This window comes from Xenopus tropicalis, chromosome 5 (assembly GCF_000004195.4).
Source record: "Xenopus tropicalis strain Nigerian chromosome 5, UCB_Xtro_10.0, whole genome shotgun sequence".
Taxonomy (NCBI): domain Eukaryota; kingdom Metazoa; phylum Chordata; class Amphibia; order Anura; family Pipidae; genus Xenopus; species Xenopus tropicalis.
Genome location: NC_030681.2, coordinates 118,521,662 through 118,548,024, shown reverse-complemented (window position 1 = coordinate 118,548,024; position 26,363 = coordinate 118,521,662).

Sequence of the window (26,363 nt, the reverse complement as noted above, 5' to 3'; positions counted from 1 at the left end):
AGAAACATGGTATTTCAGTGCATAAAATCTGTTAATGCTATTTTATAGAGTTGCAATAGTGTCCTTTTTTAGCCCATTTAGTATTTTTATTGCCAAAAGACAGAAAAGCAGAGACTTGCAGGAACTGCTTTTGACAACTAAAGGGTTTCTGTTCCAGCATGACACGAGCTGACACGAGCTGACATCTTTTTGTATCATTTTTTTTAAATATAATAATCCAATTAAGTTTGGGTGTAGCTACTGTCTGTGGGCCTCCTGGCAGTTCTCTAAACCTAGGATTTGAATCAGTAATAATTGTTCTGAAATTAGTTTTAAAATTGACCTTGAGTTATCTCGTGCCAAAGTCCAATGTGGTTCTGAGTAAAAAGTAAAAAGGAGTGAAAAAGCGTGCAACTGACAGGAAAAACTGGGAGGCATAGAGAGTAGTTTAGGGTAAAGAAACCAAGGAAGCTAAACAAAGCTGCATGGAGCAATGCAATACACTACAGCAATGAAAACCTACAGTTACTCTCCCTGTTAGAGGTTCTAAATACTTATTTAGTTTAAATTATAAGTATGATATAATGGGAAAAATAGCAACTAGCGGTACTTTCTTACTTCCAGTATAAAGCTCACTCATACCAGTAGATGCCAGCCTCTGCACTATTTCTCAGGTGTGTATGAATATTTTAGTCAACATTTTGGTCACGTGTTCACGCTTCTTCCTTTTAGCTTGAAAAAAAGGCCAATGGTGGCCTGACACATTGCTGTGGTCTAAGGTCAACACCAGGTTGTTGCAATAAAGACTTCTTAACTTTCGATACTAGTGATGAGTGAACCTGTCCCGTTTCTCTTGGCGGAAAAATTCGCGAAACTAGGGAAAAATTAGCGAAATGGGAAAAATTCATGAAACATAATTTTTTTGATACGCAAGGCTTTTTTTTTTTATTACACGACCGTGACTTTTTTTGACACATCTGCGAATGTTCCACCACGGCTGTTTCACAAAAAAAATTGGCGATGGTGAAATGCGGAATTTGGCTGCGAATCCATGCTGGGCGAAAAAATGTGCTTGTCTCAATTCAATACTCAATTCTATATTGCTAACATATGTATTGCCTGCATACGAAAGTCATATTAGAAAGGCAAATGGGTTTTTCCCATCGTGTGTATATATATAAATAAGGAAGGAAGTGCAGGCCCATTGCACAACAGTATGCTCATCACCCACGATTTTCTTTGCCTACAGAAGTTAAACAGCTGCAATTTGAAACCAAAATAAGCAGCATTTTTTTAACAACCCCCTCCTACAAGAACTGGAGTGCAAAACAGCATGTTACCCAAAGTAGACTTCCTAAACAAATGCAATGCAGAATGCATAAGTACTTATGGCCTTATTACTAAAGCAAATACTAAATGCCATTCGCCAAATTAGTTTTGTTTTTATTTTGCTGCATTTAATGTTGCACATAACGGAAACAAGGCTGAGAACCAAGCAGGTTGCTTTCTGTTGCATTAACTGACTTTTAAAGCCGGCTGTGTTTAATGAGACTTTGTGAAATTTGTTTTAGTAGTATTACCAAAGGATGTGATAAAGGTTAATTATACCTACAAAATTTAACTTAAATGCTATATGAATGAGTCATCCTGAGCCCCTTGTTAGTAAAAGTGGTTAGTGCTGGGGTCCCTATTCATTACTACTACAACAATATAAAAGAGGTATGAGGTACAAGACTCTAGGAGAGCTGTGGTCTCGTCCTTGCCTTTACCCCATGCTTGGTGAGTAGGGGGAAGTAATGACTGGCTGAGGGTGCTGGGAGTTCTAGACTGGAGTGTACACACCTACAATTCAATTATCAGACAAAAAAAAAAGTTTTGAAGTTGAAGTTTGTAAGTCAAATATTGCAAATCCCTTCTTAATGTATTGTCGTAGTTGCTTTATACAGTATGTAAACAAAACCTTATGTTTTCTCCCCATGGGATAGCTATGATTGGAGATCTCTGACTTCCTAAGCAGGGACCTTGACATTTGGATTTTTAACACTTAGCAAATCTTTGGCTGACAAACCTCCAAATAATGATGTCCCTGTTTACACAAGATGTTTTGAATTTACACTGGAGATACTGGTGAATGTTCTTTAATTATACTGTCTTATTGAAGGCTGATAGTTAAGCAGACTTGAAAAGTCCATAGTCAAAAGTATGAGCTAGGCCACATAATCTAGTAGATCCGCAATAAACCTTGGAAGGAGAAGGATATATGAACTTGAATTTAAAGTGTCCCATTTATGTAATTCAGACCTTTGGCTTGGGATTTAACATTATCCTGCCTCAGAACCTTCTCTAAGTAGTTTTAGAAGCAAAGAGTGATTATGATCTTCCTGGTCTATACCATGGTTTGAAAAAGAGTTTTATAAATCACAGAAAGCGAATAACTGCACAAAATTGGATAGAGAACTGACTGTAATTGGATAGAGTACTGGCTGAAGGATAGATTACACAGAGTGGGGGTAAATGGAACATTTTCTAATTGGGCCAGTGTGGTTAGTGGAGTACCGCAGGGGTCAGTCCTTGGGCCTTTGCTTTTTAACTTGTTTATTAATGACCTGGAGGTGGGCATAGACAGTACTGTTTCTATTTTTGCTGATGACACTAAATTGTGCAAAACTATAAGTTCCATGCAGGATGCTGCCGCTTTGCAGAGCGATTTGACAGAATTGGAAAACTGGGCAGCAAACTGGAAAAGGAGGTTCAATGTTGATGCATTTTGGCAGAAATAATATAAACGCAAACTATCTACTGAATGGTAGTGTGTTGGGGGTATCCTTAATGGAGAAGGATCTAAGGGTTTTTGTTGATAACAAGTTGTCTAATTCCAGGCAGTGTCATTCTGTGGCTACTAAAGCAAATAAAGTGCTGTCTTGTATAAAAAAGGGCATTGACTCAAGGGATGAGAACATAATTTTGCCCCTTTATAGGTCCCTGGTAAGGCCTCACCTTGAGTATGCAGTGCAGTTTTGGGCTCCAGTCCTTAAGAAGGATATTAATGAGCTGGAGAGAGTGCAGAGACGTGCAACTAAACTGGTTAAGGGGATGGAAGATTTAAGCTATGAGGTGAGACTGTCGAGGTTGAGGTTGTTTTCTCTGGAAAAGAGGCGCTTGCGAGGGGACATGATTACTCTGTACAAGTACATTAGAGGGGATTATAGGCAGATGGGGGGGGTTCTTTTTTCCCATAAAAACAATCAACGCACCAGAGGTCACCCCTTTAGATTAGAGGAACGGAGCTTCCATTTGAAGCAGCGTAGGTGGTTTCTCACGGTGAGGGCAGTGAGGTTGGGAATGCCCTTCCTAGAGATGTGGTAATGGCAGATTTTGTTAATGCCTTTAAAGGAGAAGGAAAGGCTAAGTCACTTGGGGGTGCCAAAATGTTAGGCGCCCCCAAGTGACTTAGATCGTTCACCTCATACCCCGGGCTGGTGCCCCTGTACAGAGAGAACAGCACCAGCCCGGGGTAGCAGCGATCCCTTCCTCCTTCCTGTAGCGCCGCGTGCGCATGCGCAGTAGAGTGAAGAGCCGAACTTAAAAAACAAAGTCGGCTTTTTACTCTACTGCGCATGCGCCGGCCGACGGATTACGCCCGGAGAAGAAAGAGGAAGGAGGAAGCGCTCTCGGCAGGTACCCTGGGCTGGTGCTGTTTTCTCCTAACAGGGGCACCAGCCCAGGGTACAAGGTAAGCGGTTAAAGTCACTTGGGGGTGCCTAACATTTTGGCACCCCCAAGTGACTTAGCCTTTCCTTCTCCTTTAAGAGGGGCCTAGATGAGTTCTTGAACAATCAGAATATCCAAGGCTATTGTGATACTAATATCTACAGTTAGTACTAGTGGTTGTATTTATAGTTTATGTATGTGAGTGTATAGATTGGTAGGTGTGGGTTAGGTGTGCTGGGTTTACTTGGATGGGTTGAACTTGATGGACACTGGTCTTTTTTCAACCCTATGTAACTATGTAACTATGTAAAAACATTCAGTATATCCTACCTCCATATTTAATTGAACTTTGCACTATATACAGATAATCTGTCTGAGATCATGCTTATGTGACTAAGGGGACATTTGTTTGATGGCTCAGTGTTATTAATAAAACATCCCTAGGCTGCTTTGGGCTACAAGGGGGTTAAACAAGGTATACAAAAACACAAGTAAGCCAGTGATAAGTCAGTGCTACATATTTACTTGTTTTAATACAGTACTGTGTATTACAGAGGCATGACCTTTGTGTTAAAGTATTCCACCATATTCACAAAGATTGTGTTTCACTCCTAGCCTATTGGCTTAATTTACTATATGCAGGGGTGCAACAGCTCAAGGGTGCTACTCTCTTTGCTCCCAGAGTGCAGTGCAAGAAGGGTCCTCTCCTGTGTATACAGTGCTGACTGCATTCATAAGGGACGGTTAGTGGGTCTGTCCCTAATGGGGTGCAAGATGCAAGGGAGCCCTGTACTTACTTCCTTTGTGTGGTTCAGCACCTTATGGTAGATTTTTAGTGTTGCCCAAGGTGCAGAACGCAGCTCACAACAGAAGTCTCATAGAGGCAAGTGCTTTGTGAAAGGTTCCTAAAGAGTGCAATTTTGCTCTTGCGCTTATGAGATTAGTCAACAAGCCCTTATTTCAGGCCACTGTAAACAGTGTGTGAAGCTTACAAACAGTAAATCACATATAGTTTATTAGCAGAATATTGTGGAATCACCATGAAACAACTGGATTCAGGTTCCTTCTTTTCTCTGGGTACTGTATGATGCAAACATTTCTGATTTCATTTCTGACGACATTGCAAGTTAATGCCAGTCTCACATGACTTGAAACCAAGAAATGGCAAAAATGAGTCAATGTAGAACTTGCTAATGTTTTTCTGGAAATTGTTTCCGCCTTAAGTCTACCTTGAAATTTTACAGAAAACATCCTGCCATGATTTTCCCTGGGTATGTCTTGCATCTCTTACCCAGACTCAAGAGACTGATATTGGAAATATACATATGTTTAACAGGAGTTCACATTCAGCAAAGTATCAGGAAGTGTTAACTCTTCCTCTTGCTAATTGAAACCAGGACACTCCACTATTTTTTTCCTTTTATACTGTACATTTAATTGCATTATACTGCACAAGTTTGGTACATCTCAGGGCCACTGAGTGTACAACTCACAACCCCTGATTCCTAATAATAACTCACTGTCACTATATCGACAAATAATTTTGGACCAATAAGACCAATAATTTTTTTTGACCTTTTGTTTGCCTTTCCTTGTTGAAAATTTGAATGTTTCTACAAAAATATAAAGGGATTGTGTTACTAATTCATTATTCATTTTTCTTCATATACATTTTCAAATACAGGGGGTTTAGATACATTAATTATATGTATACGCCACATGACTGAAAGTATCCAGGCACCTTTTTTCCCCAAAACTATCAAACACTCTAAACTGACATTTGAAACACTCTTTCAGGTCTAAACTATCTCCATAAGCAATGTCATCACAAGAACTATTTGTAGAAAGCATGAGGTTTTTATAGGTGACCAGAGCCAAACAAACGCCCCCAGGTGCAGTGTCAAGCTTTAAAATAAGTGGTGTTAAGATCCCTGCCATTGGACTCTGGAGCAGTGGAAACATGGCCTCCGGGTGATATTTCCCTATCTGGCAGTCTGATGGACAAGTCTATGTTTGTAAGATGCCAACGAAACACTTCATGCCGGAATGCATAATGCTGACGGTAATGTTTGATAGAGGAGGAATAATTGTCTGGGGCTGTTTTTTATGGTTTGGGCTAGGGGCCATTGTTCCAGTGAAATTAAACCTTAAGGTTACATCATAAAATGATGTTACTGACAAAGGTTAACAAAGGTAACAAAGGTTCAGTCGGATAGAATGGTTGGTGAGAATGTGGTGAAAAAACTAAACTGACCTGCACAGAGCCCAGACCTCAACCCAGCTGAACGTGTGTGAGATAAGCTGAAATTCCTCCTGAGAGTGGCTCAGTACCATGAGAAGTACCTACCTGCACGACCTTGACGGCCTAAAATGTATAGCATGTTGCACTAATCAAAGAAAAAAAACATTGAAAACGGAATATGTATTTTGCCTCTTTTTTTGGTTTCCACAATGCCTTTCCCATTGTATAGTTAACAGAGCTGTGGAGAAGCATGCAAGACATTATGACAACTGAAGAAGGAAAGCTGACTCTTGCTACATTTTTCAAGGAAAAATACATTTTAGGACAGATGTTGCTTTCACTAACAATTATAGTCATTTTTAATTTTAATTGAATGTATATTTAAATGTTTCTTACAATTACATATTCTTTTATCATGAAAAACACAAGTTTTTCACTATTTAGGTGGAGTTTTGATTTTTTCTGATGCAAAAGAACTGTGTTTATAAACACTTCTCTAAGCAGAATCTAAAAAAAAATTAATTAGGGTCCAGTAATCAATACTTGACTGTAAACAGGGTCACACAGTGCATGTATGTATGTAAGTATGTATGTATATATATATTTTCATATATATAAGCACTACTTATATATGCAGTGCTGTACAGTAGAACAATAAATGAATACAACAAAATAGGGGGTCATCCCAATAATAGATAAAAACAACGTATGATAATAATAAATAAAAACAGATACAAGGTTGCAATAAGTTACGAATCAATGAGACAAGAGGATAGAGGTCTTTGCCCTGTAGAGCTTACAGTCTAAATGGGATGGTAACTTACAGACACAAATAGGAGAACAAGAGTGCTGCAGGATACAGTGGTGGCACTGCAGTATATGTGCTAGTACCCACATCATATTCTTACACAAGGGTTTTGGCACAATATTTCAACGTTTAAACTTCTATTGATTCTTGGACTACACCTGACTATTTCTGTACCCTGCCTGCCCTGATATATATCCAACTCTTCTAGTACTACACTAGTGCGACCCCCCAGTGCCCCCCAGTGCCCAGCTTCCTATTTACTCCTCACTTCCTGGTCCTGATGGCCTTGGGTCCTAGTATAAAATGTAAAGAAACTGTCACGGTTGGTATCCCAAAGCTCAACAGACACCAAGGGTCCGGTCTTGGCTCTCACTTCTGCCTGTAACCGCCGGCTTTCTCATCAGTAGGAGCCCTTCCTTCGCTACTCGGATGCCGCAAGGACTTATAGTGAGAGACCTAAAGTGAGAGTTCTGAGCACCAAATCATGAGACAGGAGGAACAGGGAACAAGTCAGAGTAGTCAAAGGACAAGCCAAAATCAACAATGATAAAACAGCGCAGAACAGAATGGGAATCCAGAAGTGTAGTCAAAACAGGCAGAGGTCAGTTCAGGCAGCAATATAGCGATTGTCAGGAACAGGCAGGAGTCAAACACAGAAAACGACAACAAGAACACACCCAGGAACAATCTAGAATTGACCTACGTTGGGCAATGAGTACAGGAATGCAGGCTCTTTAAATATTTACATTTTGCACCAAAAGTGACGAACAAAAACCAAAAGGTGTCCCTGCAGCCCCGCTGGACCACCAGGTATCTTTACAGAAACCAACTCCTAGAAATGTTATGATGAATATTTTTAAGATTGATTGCTATCATTTCACAATTGCAGATATCAAACAACTGCAATACTAGTTAGTTTTTTACATGAAACTGAACATTCAAACTATTTACAGGACAATAAAATGACGAACTTTGACAGGAATGTTGCACATTCTTTCAGCATAGCAAAAAGATTCTTGTAAAATGAAAGTAGAATTTTCCACACCCATTTTGTACTCTGTAAGTGTGGTGAATGCCATGCTTCTAGTTATTCAAATAACCTGTCAACTAATGACTGTAGTTTGCTTACTAAAGTTGATATGATTTATTCACAACTCATTGCTAATTCCAGCACAGTAACAAACAGTACCTTCATTGCTGCAAGAAACTCATTGACACATTCATTTGCTAAACCAGTCAGTCATTTAAACACTGATCTTGAAGACATCCCCATCAATATCATGATTATTTATAAAGCCACCCTGAATAACACCCATCTGAATAACAGGTTGATGGCAAGGAAAGGTGGTTGGCAATAGGTCATGACAGGTGGGAAACAGTAGTAGTTCGTATTAGGAATGGAAGGTCAGGACAAAAGGCAAACTATAGCTGTATAATTCCTCCAAAATGACATTCGGCCCTGTCCCTGGATCCACATTGAAGTCAGAGGAGTAACTAAGTATGCAAACCTTTCTAGAAACTATCTAATGTATCTGCCAATACAACTGCTTTAGGACCCTCTGTTGTAGATGGTGAGGGAAAAATTAAGCACTTTTGTCTTATCAGAGACCCCTGTTGCCAAAATGTACCCACTTTCTCAACTGCTTAGTTTTAATGTTGAGATAATTTAAAAAAAAAAAAACTTTAGAATAGGTCGGTAAAGCAAATATTTTTCTATTTTTGCCTTTCTGATTGCTGCTTTACAATATGGGGCTGATTTACTAAGACACGAATTCCGACCGAATTGGAAAAATTCTGATTGGAAAACGAACATTTTGCGACTTTTTCGTATTTTTTGCGATTTTTTCGGCGCCTTTACGACTTTTCGGAAATTATCGCGACTTTTTCGTTACCAATACGATTTGCGCGAAAAAACGCGAGTTTTTCGTAGCCATTCCGAAAGTTGCGATTTTTTCGTAGCGTTAAAACTTGCGCGAAAAGTTGCACTTTTTTCGTAGCGTTAAAACTTAAAAGGCGCGACGTTTTGCGCAAGTTTTAACACTACGAAAAAATCGCAACTTTTTGCGCAAGTTTTAACGCTACGAAAAAATCACAACTTTCGGAATAGCTACGAAAAACTCGTGTTTTTCCGCAAAAATCGTATTGGTAACGAAAAAGTCGCGATAATTTTCCGAAAAAATCGCAAAATACCGATCATTACGAAAAAAACGCAATCGGACGCATTCGGCCCGTTCGTGGGTTAGTAAATGGGCCCCTATGTGTCATTTTCTTGCTGCCTATTAAAGAACCCCTAAACTCAAAAATGAGTTTTGCTTGATTGCAATCAGTATGGAAAAAAATGTATATTAGACATAGATTTAAAGTCTCACCTTAGAAGACAAGTTTGTGAATTGGAGAGTTTTTTTATACTTCTACTTTCTACTTCTACTAAAACTCAAATGTCTGCTTATGTATTAAAAAATCCAAATGAAAAACTTGCTCAAATAAAAAAACTCGCATACCTCGAATTTGTGTGTACAAACTTGAAAAAACAACTTGAAAAGCTCAAAAATCTTGAATTGAAAATATGGCTTGATTTTGCCTAGGACAACTCCAATAGATTTCTACATAAACTCGCTAGCATTTGGACACCAAAATTTTACATTTGAGTTTTCGCACTTAATAAATATCAAACATTCAATTTTGAACCATAATTTGAACATTGGGAGTTTTAGCGCAAAACTTGTTGCACAAAACTTACTGAACTCAGTGAAAAATTCAAATTTGAATCTTGACAAATCGCCCCCATAGTGTAGTTTATATCACTTTCTGTGAGTTGTCCATGATATAAACAGTTACTTTGGTTCTAATCTTCTTCCCCCAATAACTTAACCAACACCCCAGTTAATAAGTTGTGTCCCCTAGCTTTCTATTGTTTAGGTTTTATGTTACTAAGTTTTGTGAAAAGGTAAACGCAGTTCTAAAAGGGAAATATAATACTGGATTCTACAAGCAAAGCAGAATCTGCAAACAGACTTTGGAGGATATTTCTTATATCTGTTTGCTGATTATGTGTGGCTTATAGGCTTGCTAAGGAAATCACTGCAAAAATGTACACAGTTTATAAGATTATCTTGGAATATAGAGGAATGGAATAAAACAATAGGAAAAAAAGTGTATTTACAGTATGCTGCTTATAGAGGAACTGCTTGTACAAAGCCAAGAAGTGGGGAATTTTGTGCTACTGTTTCTCTCTTTAATTTAATTAGATAGTCTTTTTTATCTGCCTTTATTTTTCCTTTATCAGAGCCCAAAAAAGTGCTTCACGATAAAGTAAGAAGTCAATGGTTAAATCTATTCTCTTGAAAAAATCATCTCCTTTTACCAAAAAAAAATAATTTCTGCATTAATGTTTTAGGGGACTTTTTGTTTGTTATCTTTTATCTATAACTGTTAATTTAAAGTCAGATTTGACATTTGCTTCTCTTACTGAGGTCTGAAGTTGCTCTATATTGTTAATGAGAAAGTCTGGTATGATTGTAGTAACAGTGAAATGATCTTAGGTACCATCGGATCTTAAAGTAACTTTAAACTTCCCAAGGCAGAAGTCCTCATTGTGAAATTGTTATATGACCCGCCTCACAACTAGCTTATTGGGATTCACACCTAAACAATATTCTATATCAGTCCCATATACAGTATACAGTATAGTATATACTCTCTGAAGGCATATTCACCTGCAAAACACATAAGAGCATACCTTGAGTTAAGAGTTTTTATCTTAAGGTGCAAAAAAAAATCTATAGAGGAAGCTTTACTTGTAATTTTCACCAAAACGCATTTGTACTGGATGATTCTAACTTTTGATGTTAATACACTTAGGGGCACATTTATCAAAAAGTGAGATTAGAGGTCACCGCAGAAAAACTCACACAATTTCTATTCATTCCTATGGGATTTTTAGAAGCATATTTTTAATGGGTTCACCATTTCATAAATGCGCTTCTAAAAATCCAATAGGAATTAATAGAAAGTGGGTGAATTTTTCTCACAATTTGATAAATCTTGATCCAGAGACTGATCCTTTTCCCCTTTTTTTAATTAGGGAGGAATTCATTCCTCTCTAAAGCAAATTAGATGTGCTTTACTGTTCTTACCTGTGTCAGCTAGAATTTAGGATTTACTTGAGCAAGAGGTTTAATTTGATGAACATGTGCCTTTTACTATTGTGTTCCTCATTGAGCTTCTGATATGATATTTATATATAGGATATATCTTCAAGCTATCTCTGCAATTATCAGAATTTACCCAGAAAAACAGGCTTTTTCCTTATAGCTTTCTGCAAGCCTTTCATTTCATTTCATTGTTTATGTCCTTGAACCACAGGTTGGGATACACATCTTCTGTAACTAACATCTAAACTGGTTGCTAATGCCTTTGATGTCTAAATTGCTGTATGGTGAATGGTCAGTGGGTCAGGAGCAGAGTGCTTCAGCAGCGAGAGCCCTTTATTTGTAGTAAGTATGCTGCTCACTTCACCTGGAAGCTATTGGGCTAGGAAATTTAGGTGGCTGGCAATACTAATAATGCTTGTCAAGCCTAACACACACTAAGTTGACCACAACAGGAAGCTGCTTATTATGAGAAAAGCAATAGGGCCAAATATAGTAAGGCTGTGCAGGATAAATCCATAAGATAAAGTATGTTAATTGCAGATTAGCTTAAAGCCTACATGTCAGATTGCATGAAAGTTAGGGAGAGGGTACCTTTAGGGATACATTAGTTTTACTATTAAAATCACTCTGCATTTATGGTACTTTTGATTTTACGTAAATACAGTATTAATTGTAATTAAATTATTTACAATAAATGGATGTGGTTTGGTTTCTTCCTATTCAAATATTGTTTCTTATCTCTAATCCACTCAATTGTTTGTTTCTGTTGTTGTGGAATTTTCATTTATTAGCATCAATCTAAGTACTGTGAGTCAGGAAATATATGGAAATGTGGGTTTTGCCTTTAATTTCTCCCTAATGCAGGAGGTGAGTTCAAGGTAGTTTGTCACTAAACAAGAAATATTTTTTTCCCTGAAGAATTATTAATACAGAGTGAGCACAGAAGTACCATACGTAAATCTGTACATTTTTGTTTATGGATATGAGGTTACAGTAACTAGGTGGAACAAAATAAGTGTGTTTGTCAGTTCAGTATAGAAATGGATAACAGTATATCCAGCACAAGGGAATGTGTGGTTCCTGGGGCTAGGTTGCCATTCTAGTTCTTGTTAGATCTTGCTAACCCTGTTGTGTATGTTTCATTGAACATATGGAAGAGTCAAATGTCAGTGCTCTAGCTGTCAAAGTGATGTCTCTTTTATGTGACACACATATATGCAATGAGAAATGGGACATACTAAATGTATACTATATTCTGCATAAAACACTTAAAATCACTTACTGCTTTAGGGCCTTCTACCTAGGCATGAAAAACTGTATTATAAAAGTCATTTTCAAATTAAACATGAAACCCAAAATCCTTTTTTTATTAAAACTCCCATACCTGTTATAATTGTTTTTAAAATCTGAGCTGTCAATCATATATTACCAGCCCCGCCTCTATGCCTCAAGCTTTCACTTTACGATTGGCACTTCCTAGATGTCACTGCACTCCTCATATTCCCCCTCCCTCCTCACAGTAGCCAGTGCATGGGCACCAGGTCCCACATTCTGGCACATAAACAAGATTCTAAGAAGAGGATGAAGAGCTTACCTTAATAACAGTGCCTACAAAATGATGCCTGCCTGTGCACACTGTGAATTCCAAATCCGAAGGAAACAAGATTTAAACAGTAAATACAGTGTAAGGAAAATTTATTTTGCTCAACTACTAGAAAAGAATTTGGAAATATTTCTCAGGGTGACAGGTCCCCTTTAAATCTAGGGTCATATTATGTGTACCATAACTAATTACGTCAGAGCTGTCCAGTTGGACACCTACAATTCCTATTTGACTCTCAAAGGTTTTTCTTTTTACTCCCCAGACCACCAAGGGCTCCATATACATCTTTGTAACACAACAGTTTTAACATTGTGTGGCCTGTAAATAAGACCTTGCATGCCAGTTAAGTACCGAGTTATACCTAGTGAGAAGACTGGCTTTTCTGCTTCATTATAGCTCATTATAGATCTGCTGAAAGGCTTTCTGGTTAAGCTACTGAAGCATGTATTTATTGGGGTATCTACTGGTGCTACAATGCTCCAATACAACTGGTGCTACAATACTCCAATACTACTGGTGCTACAATATGAACACAATCTAAAGCAAAACTATCCCTTATGTTTTTCCTTTGCATTTTTGTTATGGATTAGCAGAATGTATAAGTATTTGCATTTAGCTTTGTTAGTTCTGCTTTCTATGAAGGTGCCTGAGAACTAATCCCACAACCTTCAGTATCAACTCCCATGGCCCCCATATTATGTTAGACGCCACCTACCAGATGTTAGCAGACAGTGGGGTCAAGTGATTTAAGGTGGATGTCAGTAGGGGCCTGACCAACTGAAAATGCAATAGGGAAAAACATCTTGTGTGTTTTAAAAGCCTGTTCATAAAGATACAATAAGTAATTGCCAGCATTTATTCCCCTCTATGCAAAGAATATGTCACCAGTAAATACCTATGATATGGTGATGTGTTATACTTTTCTAGAGGTTCTTATATACAGTTGATTAGATCATTAGAACATTTTGAACATGTTAGCTGCACACACACACACACACACACAGTGTCCAATGCTTTTTTAGATATGTCTAGAATCATCTTAGAACCCATAGGAAAGGTAGGACTTGCTACTTAATCAGTATCTGTGAAACTGTTAAAAGGGTGAACCAGGGAAGTGCCACCTCCTGAGGTATCCTGTCACAGTGAATAAATGGACTATACAGAGCAAATTCCCTGACAATGAACATTGCTTACATACACCTCCTCCAGACACTTTGGCCTGTCAGGAGTTTGCAAACACTACCATTATGATGTAGGTGACAGCTTTTGCAAACGGAAAAGCAAATAATCCAGTATAAAGAAGTACAAAGTATTCTGTGAGGTCAGACTAATTCACAGAAGGGAGAGTGGAAATTTAAATCATTTTGGTTAACACAGAGCCTTAACAAAATAAACCTTCTAGCTAACAGGTCTTACCAAACGGGACAACTGTAAAAGCACACAGTGTATAAGAGGAAATTGGCTTTAACTTTACTCTATCCTGATGTAGAAAAATCCCACCAGTAGTTTATATTACCATGCAGCATTGGAACACATTATAGAGAGAGCATTAGCTAGCAAACATGTAACCTGAATGAAAGCTAACATTCACACCTGCCTTTTTTGTTGGTATAGATAGAGAATAACATTCCATCCATGTTAGTGAACACCAATTAGAGATGTACTGTATATCTACCCAGCAAAAATTAGAACCATAGTGATGTAGAATATTTCATTTCTCTCATTACAAAGAAGGGGATACGAAAAGTCAGAGCAAGGACCGCATCAATGGGCAGATGCAGTCCTTGATCTGACAGAAAAATCAAGTCTGCCCAATCAACATCTGGCTGTTTTTTTGGCCAGATATCGTTCAGGGAGGCATGTCAAAGGACCCAAATCAGCAGCTTAAATCTACCCATCGCCACCTTTACTTCACTCATCATTCAATCAGTCCGTGCCATGCCACAGTGGTCAGTTTAATATCAGGAGCCAATTAGCCTACCTGTATGCTTTTGGAGTGAGGGAGAAAACCTACACAAGTATGGACAGAATCTACAAACTCCTCATCTCTACAATTATTAAAAATATAAGGTACAAATATAAGTAGGTAAACAATTACATAATTCCTGTTATGTCTTCCAATGCTGACTTTGTTAGATGTTTCTTGCTATTCAGCCCCATAGGAAGTCATATGAAAGTTTTTCTTAGCATTGAAAAAGATGGTTGTGTTAATATATGCAATATATTTCTCACAATAAAGACTGCCTCAGCAACTCTCTGTTCAGGTGCGCTGGAAAAATCCTTGGAGGTTACATTGCTACAGGAACTTTGTTGTTCAGAGAAAAGATTTCATTTAGATACTGTCTCAGCATTATCTTTTCTAATCATGCCATTACTCCTTCAGTGTCCTACATTGTATTCTACCCAGAAAACAATAGAAGCGCCATTGTTCCAGTCTTAGATGAATATTATTCCGGTTAAGCTCTAACATGACCTTAATACTCTAAAGCCTAAACGGGGCCCAAAGAAGGCTTCACCTATAATAACGAGCATACAAAACATGCATGTAAATCCAAAACCCTTTGTTATATCCAGGTAAATTATAATAACGTTGAATTGTTTTGCTGCTTGCTTTAAGTGGCCTTAATACTAACGTGGCTCGAGGTAAAGTAGATATAAGAAGACTATTGCTGGGAACTTACATGTTATATAAAGATTAATAAAGACCTCCTTAAATAAATGTAAAGCTTTCTTTCTTTCATCTACTGAATTTTCAAATTGCGACCTGATTAATAAGAACTCTAGCAGAGATTTTCCCCAAGGCATACTGTGACACAACTATAGTTGTTTATGGGTATATTCCAGCTGACATTAAATATTTCAAGTACTGGACAGCCCACATGGACATGGAGAAATAAATGTCTCTTTGATGTGCCTGGTTTATGAGACTGCAAGGCAGATTTGCCACATGGAGCATTTGCTTGCAGCAATTTACATGCACTGCCAGAAGAGAAGCTTGATTCTAGGACCTAAATATAGAGTTACACAGCTAGGGCAGCTAAGCAATGTAAAACAAACAGTGCACATTGTATTTGGTTCATGGAAAAAAAATCATCAGTATATTTGGTTAAATTAGGCCATTGATACTAAACTTTTATTGCCCTTTTTATTATGATATTATGATTGTTTGGTGCTAGTGTAATTTCTCTTTGCCTCACCCAACATTTTTCTGTTTTCTTTAATAACACCACTAGATTGTAAAGTTTTACAAGAGGAGATAAGAGGTGCTTCAATGCAGATCCAGAAGAAGTTTGTCTGCTCAGTGAACTGTATGTTGTCTGTTAAAGTCCTCTAATCGAAGGTGCGCCATGTATTCAGCGGCAGAGATGCCCTGAACTTGTGCTGCCTCAGGCTATCATAGAATATGATGCTCCCTGCCCTCTGGGTAATATATCATTTAAAAACATATTGCCACTTATTCTAGCCGTACAGACGTCTCCCATTCTAGACTCCCATTGAAGTTAAGCCTTGCTAGTCAATTAAACAGCATTACAGTCAGTCAAAATGATAAAAAGAACTATTTAGCACCAACTTTAGGCTGCTATCATACTGTACATTTGGTGACATTTAGAAATTAAGAGAAAGGAACAAAAGTGAGGCTTGATCTGTTCTACTATGGGAAGGAAGAAGATAGTTTAAACAGAGCTTAAATAATTATGGGGCTAGCTAGTGATAGTATATTTAGATAGTATAGTATCAGAGGACTGGATCCTTCAAGGATCTGACTGGTGTAACCCATTCTCTGTTTATGGGGCAACCAAACATTATAAAATACTTTTGCCTGACCAAATATAAGAGCTATGTTTCATAGACCTGCTGGCATTTACAAGTAACAGAGAAGAAGAATAAAAATAAAAATATTGAATTTCATCTTAAAATATTACATTTATTTAAGGCGGCCTTTATTAATCTTTATATAACATGTAAGTTCCCAGCAATAGTCTCCTAGGGAATCTTCTATCTACTTTACCTCGAGCCACGTTAGTATTAAGGCCACTTAGCCTCTATAGCCTCTAGCTTCCCCTCTAACTCAACTGGTACAAACAGAATACAATGCTCAGTCAGGAAAGGAAATTGCATCTGAATTCATTACAAAGTATAACCTTTTAACTGAAAAAACCCTTGCAAAATGACCCTATAACATCCAATAAAGTCCCTTCAGCGGTACAGAGAGCTTTACAAGGAGTGTTTTGAAAGAATATTCTTTTTGTACTGCACAGCATATTTTGTAGATGAAATTTAGCTTCAACGAATAGCATTTAGTGAGAATATTTTCCCAAGCAAGCGCCCAGCCTAGAATACACAAGGTTCCTTCATGTCTTGCCTTATGCATTATTCATGTGAGAGATCTTTTGTGCAATCATCTTTCAAAAGTGTATTATACTTAAAAAGCATAAGTTAGTCTTACTGCGCCTGTAGCTAGATTTCCTCACACCCAGAAAAGATCCATTACCTATATATGCGCATTTCAATGATCATCGGGTCAGGACAAGTTGGTATTTGTTGTTGTTTACTTCTGTAAATTAGTTGTCAGGTGTAGTCTATCCTCAAGAAATCAACCATCATTTGTATTTCAGCAACCTTTTCAATGCAGCAGTTATTAAGAACAATCACAAATTCTGTGTGCTTTAATTTGCTTACTTTTACAGATTGAAACAATTTGCATTATGTTGCACGTGGAATTATCTCTGCTGGTGGAAGAACACCGACGGCAACACTGCTAATACGACCTGCCAATACAGCAGTTACTGAATGCCCAGGGCAGAACATGTAGTCAGAAAAAAACACCCCACATGTGACAGCCCTTAGGGTCTATATCTTTGTAGCCTAAATACTGTATGTATTGAAACAATAAAAGGTGTTTAATGTAGTCGCTGGAATCTATAGGCGGATAATAGATTTGCCTTGCAACAATTCCAAGTTCTGTTTAAATAAACTTTATATAATTGATAAAGACTGAAAACACGTATCATTTACATAAGCTTTGATCCTTAAACAAGCAACACATGCATCTAATTTATGTTGTATTTGATGGTTTCCAAGCAGATGTTTTTAAAGGAATATATTTATGCCTGGCTGTTAAAGGGCCAGTAACATAGTTTTAAAATTCAGAGACACGTCCAGTGGCATAACTATAGAGGAAGCAGACCCCACAGTTGCAGGGGGGCCTGGGCCATAGGGTCTGCTCTATAGCTGCAAAGAATTCTCCCCTCCTCAGTTACTCTCCTACCTTCCTGCAGGGACAGGAGACGCAGACGGACAGGAGACATGAGTGGGGGGGGTGAGGAGTGGGCGGCAGATCAGGGTATGAATCATTGCACACTGGGTCCCTCCAAATATTTTTATGGGGGCCTTTTACACCTCTGGACATGTCTATTAAATGTATGTTTCAGGCCTGCTGCAAGCATTGCATTTAAATTACATTGCTGTCACTGCAGAGCTTCAAGCTGGATTTTCTAGATGTGTCCCTGAATTTTCAAATGAGCTGGTAACCTTAATAACAGGAATTGGAAAGTGTCTAACTGGTAAACTCAATGAGGTTTAATGGACAAGTTCAGGCAGATATGTGGCAGTGTATGTATGTATGTATGTATAACTTTATTTATTAAGCGCCACAATCTTACAGAATACAAAATTACACACAGGGAGGACAAGTGATATAATAAATAAATACAATAAATATATATATATATATAAGTGCCATGTGGTATGAGACACAGTAGGAAGGAGGTCCCTGCCCTGTAGAGCTTACAATCTAAGTGTGGTGTATTTGAACTTTTTGTTTTTCACGCAGCATCATAAATATGTCCGTTAGTCTGTGTTTTTGGCAACTCAACCCCATTTCTAGAAAATGATACTGTTATATGGAAATACCTGTCATTTGTATGGTTGAGCACAAAAGACCACAATAAACCGAGTATTGCTTTGTTTAAACCCCTTAGAAAATGGTGCTGTACAGCCGACCCCCCATCTGCTCTGCTCTGGCCTGGGGCCCCTCCACAGACCCTGCTGTATTGTACATTCTGGAATTAAATTAAAAAAAAGACTTCTATTTGAAAAAGATGTACATGTACAATAAAGAAATAAACCTAGTATGTGCAGTAGCCTTGGACTGCCTAATGTAGCCCAGCAAATAATCATATTCAGTGTAATGAGAAAACACTTGGGCAGTACAGTGGAGCCATGGTTATCACTGCTGCCTTGTAGTGCAGGGGTCTTAAGGTGCCCATACACCTTAAGATCCGCTCGCTTGGCGATGTCGCCAAGTGAGCGGATCTTCTCCCGATATCCCCCACCTACGGGTGGGCGATATCGGGAGAATCCAGGCTAATTCGATCGTTTGGCCCTGGGGCCAAACGATCGAATTGTAATGTCGGGCATAGGCAAAGTCGGCCCGGGGACCGCATCAACTAGCCGATGCGGTCCCTAGATTTTTAAACCTGCCCGATCGAGATCTGGCCAATTATCTGCCGAATCGGTCTAATGGACCGATATTGCCAGGTAGAATCGGCCTGTTCATGTGGGCAAACTTTGATCTTTTCATTACATATGGTGGATCCTTTTTTTTTTTTTTTTTTTACATTATTTCTCCTTTTTATGAAATAATATGAGTTTCTCTATTGAACTTGTTCCCAATCCTGTTCCTGACAATTCAGATCTGAGTGAGTGGGATAGAATTCCTAAAACTAAATCGCACATAATAATGTTCTTTGTGGCATGCTCAGCATTAGACCAAATTTGTGATATATTACAAGATTTTTCAGATTGTGCGAGTGCCATAGAACATAATTAGGTGCAATTCTCATGCAAGTCAGTCAGATAGCTAAGACATATAAAGCCCTAAATCAGTCAAGCCCCGCCTCTATCAGTCCCTCTGGAATGAGGCCGGCAGGAAAGAGAGAGTATTTATCGTGGGGCCAGTCTCAAGAGAAGCCTTGTCCAGAAATTATCCTTAGTAACATTTTGAACTGACATAACAATAATATGAAATAAATTATAAGTATTTTTTACCATGTACACCAAAATCTGCAGCCCTATACCATCTGTTGAACCCCAACTGCATACTGTATTATACATTTTCAGCTTTCATGAACTGAACTCTGCAGAGCCTCTGTCTTTGAATTATCCTAAGCCTCTCTCTGTAACCCCGTGGCACAATTTAAATAAATACAAGTACAGAGTAAAAAAATGTCAGTTGGTAACTAGCTAAATGTATGCATTCATTTTAAGACGCATTTGATACCTCTAGCAATGAAAGTCTAATTTCTGCTTGCTAAACTGTGTTAAAAAAAATATAACAAGCCAGCTCCTTAACGTTTCTAAGGGTAAAAAGAGAACTTCTATTCTCAGTGAACAAAGCTTTCTTTATTGTATGGATTGAAAAATGCAAAGCTGTCCGTTGAATATTCCTAATTCCAGAGAATGTCTCTCCTGAACACAGATATTATATGTACGATGGTAAGAAAAAATGGTAATAGTTTGTATTCTCAAAGATGTCCATGCATTACTAGAATTACCTGCATGAATTTACCCTTAGCACTATTCCATACAGTACATGTGAGCGCTGGACATTTTCATTTGCTCTTTTTACTGCAGTGGGTACTTATATCTGTTCCAGTGCTGCTTTAATATACAACTGGGCCCAAAGATGTCATTGGTAGCCACCCAAAAAATGTCTGATAGTATAAGCCAAGTAGGTGAATAAGGCAGGAAATATAGAAATAGTCTGTGCTTACATAAAAAGACATGAGGTCCAGATGCACCACATTGGACCAAGAGTCAAGGGAGCAGAAAATCATAATCACTGATAGGGGCAGTACAAGAAAAAAATACCTCCACTAAAGATACCAGCTTTTTATTACAAAGATCCCTTAGGAACATCCAACAGAAAGTTAAAAAAAAAAACTTAAAGGAGAAGGAAAGGCTAATAAAGAGTTAATCTCAAGCTGCAGGCATACCTTCAGTTCTCAATAGTGCCCTTAAGTCTCCCCATATTTCTCCTGTTCAGATGATAAGAAGCCTCATAGGAAAAAAAAACCACTGAGCTCTGTAAAGAAAGTTCCCATAATGCCTCGCTCCTGCACCAAGACCAAGACCGGTGTACATGCTCAGTTTGTAAGACTATGAGGAAGCTTCCTGCTGATTGGCTCAGATCCACATTCCTAAGGGGGGGAGTTTTTAGCATTCTTGTGGGAGGGGGGAGCAGGAGTGGGGAGAGAGTTGCATGTCTCTGGCACATAAAAACAAGGAGACAACAAATCCTGTTTGTTTTGACAGAGAAGTCAGTGCAGCGTTTCTGTGAGTGCTTATGGCTGTATTTACATAGACCTTTCTGATTAAGCTTACTTAGTTTTTAACCTTTCCTTCTCCTTTAAATGCTTATTGTAGCACTCTTCCAGCTGACTAAAATAAGGGTCTGCCTTCTGTGGTCTGCTTCAATGAAAAGTTATAGTAGATCAAAGTATTATGGTGGGCTCTGGCAAATGCCCCTTTTGGTCATTTGATTTTGTCCTGGGTAAAAAAACTAGACTTTTTTTGCACTTTATTTTGCAACAAAACCACTAAAAAGCCAAAAGCAAAAATACACTTTCTAAAACTTGTTAAGACATAGAAGTCAATGCTTTTCACAACTGGAAGATCTTTGTTTGCTTCATGGTTTTACAGGTTTTCAGGTTTTTTTGATCTTTGCGTTTGTGCGACAATACGGAAAAGTCATAGTTTTCATTTTTTTTGCATTTTTTTCATTTATACTTTTTTGATTCAGATCTTTTGACAAATGACATTCATGGAAATTAATTTAGTTGTGGTTTTAAAAACCTTTAAAACCACGAAAATGAAAATATTTATAAATGAGCCTCTAAGTGTTAGGATAACACAAAACCGATAAGGCTGCCTCTGTTGTTGGGAATAATGAATCTACATCGATGTTACTTTCATTGAGTACCTGCTCATACATACACAGTTGATTCCGCTCCCCTAGCTGAAGGCTCAGGGCAGTGCACTTTATGCACATTATGGCACAAAACACCTCTGGCCTTCCTAAATCCATCTAAGAAAGAATCAGAATGAAAGAAATGTCAAGGTACTATTTAAAGGTAATTAAGCTTCATGTAGTTTGATGATTCTTCCTCTTAATCCTTAAATTCTATTAAACCCACACAATGATTCTACAAGTTATACAGTTTATATTCTGCAAAGCCCTAAGGTGATTATTACTCAGGCATTTAAGGTCACTGATAAGCACATAAATGCTTCACTTTGTCACAAGAATGCTAAGAAGCTTTTACCTATATAATTTTTACTTTGACGCTTTACTTGCCTTGGGTAGGATCTACCTGTAATACTCACGAAACCACTTGCAGCTATTCTTTTCAATAGTTTCTATTAGTTTTCAAGTTATACAAATGGACAGCAAAATGAAGCTAGTATATTGTAAAGGTCCCCATACACAGGCCGATAGAAGCTGCCGATATCGGTCCCTTGGACCGACTCGGCAGCTTATCGGCCCGTGTAGGGGCAGAAACGATCGGACTGGCCGACCGATATCTGGCCTGAAATTGGCCAGATATCGGTCGGCCAGGTTAGAAAATCCCGTCGGATCGGGGACCGCATCGGCTCGTTGATGCGGTCCCCAAACCGACTGCCCCATTGCCGCTTGCAGAATTCGATCGTTTGGCCCCAGAGCCAAACGATCGAATTCACCGACATGCCTCCCCGATATCGCCACCCGTAGGTGGGGATATCGGATGAAGATCCGCTCGCTTGGCGACATCGCCAAGCGAGCGGATCTGCCCGTGTATGGCCACCTTAAGTTATAGATATCCATTTAAGAAGTAAAAGATTAAAAAGATAAGTAAAGAAGCAGAGGTTATGTACCCTAAGGGGGTTATTTACTAACTAATCTTTTTTTTTCCAAATCAGATTTTTCAAGATCTACTGTGTATCCAAATGGCTAAAAATCTGACAGTAAATCTGACAGTTTGCCAGCTACAAAGAAGTCAGCGGCAGGTGTCCCTTCCCTTTCCTAATGGATCCTTAATTTGCCTTGAAACTTAAGAGGTTTCAGATTTTTGACACTGGTTTTTGTGCGACAATTCTAAAAATTTAAGTTTTCGGGGCGACAATTCAAAAAAGTCCTCGTTTCTGCAACTTTTTTCCACACAGACTTTGACACTTTGGATTTTTTAGCAAATGTCAGACATTTGTGGAAATGAAATGAGTTTAGTCGAATAAGAAAAATATGAGAAATGTTAGAGTTTTTGTAAATCTGCCACCTAAGAGTGGTAGAACTGGAAAGGAAACATTGTAAAACCTATTTAGATTAAATATAATGTATCCATAAAGCTTTGTAGTGAATACAGCTATATTCATAGTCAGATGATAACTTTGAAGTCTCAAAGTGTAAAAGAAAGGAAAAAGGCAGTTTAAAGGCTAGCAGCTGAGAGGAAGAGCGATTCTGATAAAGACTTGATGTTACCCTCGACACTATAGATAAGAATGATATACTGTTATTTAAATCTATTAGGAAAGATTAAAACGACAAAGCAGATATGTTACCAGCAGATGGGAAAGAATATGTACCAGGGTTCCCGGATTTTAACAAACTTCTCATGTTGATTCAAGGTATTCCAGTCAGCCTTTCATTAGCCATGCTCCAGGTTAATTTGTGTTTAAAATGAGATATGGGAACAACAGCAGATGTTTTATAAGTCTTGTCTAGCAGAGTAACTACCCTTTCTGAAGCTCCAGTAAATCCAAGCAAGTATACTTATTATAATAATAATTTGATTTTACTTTGAAAAGCTAAGAGTATGGCCTAATAATAACGTGCATAAATAAGGCATTCTGTGCCAATAGTCTATGCCCAGGTGTTTTACCAAGCTAATGAGAATAAATCCTGCATATAAATGTATCAGTACTACTGATATCCTGTATTTTCCCCGGTAATGTGAGATATCCTAAATGTACTATAAAGTACTGATCTGGGGAAATGGCATCTAGTTACAACAGTTGGATCCCTTGTTCTATTCATTCTATTCCCTGAATTGTTCTCTGAATGATAGTCTCAAATACTAATCCACAGAGGAATCTGTGATTTCATTAGGGGCAAAGGTCACCTTATAGCCGAATTATTTATAGCTGTAATTGTGTATTTGCATTTTTTTCTTCTTTTTGCTAATAGTCTAATGGAGCCTCTGCCCTGACCTAATTTGTTATAGGAAGTCTTCCTTTATTTTTGAAGTGTTCTTAATATTACATTCTGACCATACAATTTTTGCACAATTATTTTTCGAGAACATTACAATATTTTCTGTGGATTGTTCCCTAAATCATTTCACCAGTTACAACAAAAATAAATGTTTCACAAGGACACTCAGAAGGGAAAAAATAATGATGATTTTGTGTGATGGTATGGCTCTGTACAAGAGAGTAGAAAATGTATGAAGTTGTCTGAGCTGCTGGTAAGTCTGGACATCCACATTGAGTCTCTTTGTCAGCTTCTGTAAGGGAATTCTAACATGTTAGGAGAGCTTTGGGGGCTGGTTGTGGCTACTCAGTCAGAGACCAATGGAAACTTTTGCAACACCAAAGCTGAAGCTGCTATACCTTCACAGAACATAGGGAAAAAATAAAGAGGGATATAAATCTACATTCACTGAATATGTTGAATTTCCATAAGGTATTTTTTTTTTAAATATTTAAAAAAAAAATGTTTTTGTGACCATGTCCATCTTTGCTGAAGCAAATACGGGTATGGGATCTGCTATCCGGAAAAGTTCCAATTTTCAAAATGATTGTAATAATAAAACTGTGGCTTGTACTTGATCCCAACTAAGATATAATGAATTCTTATTGGTGTCAGAACAATCCTATTGGGTTTAATTAATGTTTAATGAATTTCTTAGTAGACATAAGGTATGGATAACAGGTTCTATACCTGTATATATAAAGGGTGTTTGGAATGTTTTTGTTCTTTATGAGATTGCTTTCTGTTGCACATACCATCAGCTTGTGGTATAGAATCCAGAGAATTGGATTCTGTACTGCTTAAATCCTTAGTGATGTGTATCACCAGTTGATCGTGTAATGAGGTAGCCCAGAAACGTTTAGGACCATTGTTGTTTTAAAGCTTTTTTAATTTATACTCCGTCTCTGTGTAACCAAAAGTCATGATTAGTATCTGTATACAGATGTATTCTTCAATCACACATGTTAAACATTTAGTTCAGAAGAGCAGAATTCTAAGAACAGTAAAATTCTAAGAATGAAGGTACAGCAATCTTTTTCATCCACCGTTGTATTGTAGTGAATAGACCAGCCTGGCCTGCAGCTTTCCATTACCTTCAATTAGAACTGCCTGACACCACTATTAGAAGCGGTTTGTGGCTTGAAAAGACATTTTCATTTCACTACAAGCGGTGGGAGTCACTGTGAGGTGGCATGTAAGGTTTCAGGTGCAATTGCGGGCACTGATACACTCACATGAAATAGAGACATTGGTCTCATAAATATGGGCACAAAGGCATTTGGAATTATTCTTTAAGAATAATGTTTTACTTAGTTTGTGGTGAATTCCTCACAAATTTGTACTGGGTGCCAATATTATCATTAAAAGGAAGCGGCAAACTTTTGGGTTAAATTACTTGTGTACACCAACAATAATAGATGTAGCCCATTCTTTCATGAAGCTACTCATGTTGTCAGGGTTCTTCACTGTCATTAAACCCAGTACAACTAAAAACCAGTTGTATGCTCAGACATACTGGAAAATATATTAAAAAAGTAGAAATATAGTCTACGGTTTACAATAAGGGAACTTCTTACAGCCCAATTCACTTGTATAGGGTTTTTAGGACATACATAGTTGACTTTGTTTTCACCTTTTAATAAATATGCTTCTTATACTGGTAAACAAAGAGCTCTAAAATTTCTTTTTTTTTTTTCACCTTTTGATAAATATGCCCCACTTTTGGAACAAACAAAACCCAGTACTGCTCATCCCACTCAATGCAGTCACAGACTTCTCACGTGAACTGTTGACCATCAATATCTTCAAAGGCAATAGTCCCTGACACAAGTGCCAAGACATCTCCCAGTAACGTTGATACCTACTGAAATCCTTTCTTTGTGCCTTTATTCTCTCAATCATTGACTTCAGATTATGTCACTTAGCAGCTCAAGTTCTGCTAACAATAAAAGTCAAGTGTCCTTCACTCTGTTCTACAGTGTAGGCATTTATTCCAATAAGCCCATAATAATCAGTTTCATTTGTAGTGCACTCATTCTGAATACTAAAAAAGGCATGTCAGGATTAAAGTCTGAGTTAGCAGGAAAAAACACATACAGTAGCTGCTCTCATAGTGTAATAACATTACATTTTCAAAGGCTCATTATCTGGGGTAAAATATAAGGTCATATCTTGTAACAGTCCTATATAAATATAACTCATAGGCCTATCAGTGGTTTGTTTTGTTTTATGGTTTTCTAAAAATTTGCACTTCATTGAAACTTTCTCTGAGAAACTTGTTTAGCTTTTGAACTTATTGATGAGCATTTTTTGCTTTTGTTTCAAGAGTTTTACATTGTGCTTCATTATAATTTCAGTTTTTAACATTTTCGCGCCCCAGGACAGGAGTCCATCTATTTCAACCTTTAGCCCAAGTGTACCCTGCCTAATTCTCAATATAAAAAATACTTTTTCTTACCTTCACATGGAAATCTTCCTTTAATCACAAGAGATGCCATTATGCCATGATATATATATCTCATGATCTTGAGCTTTTAAATTAATTATCACCTCAATTAATACTGATTGGTTATGAATTG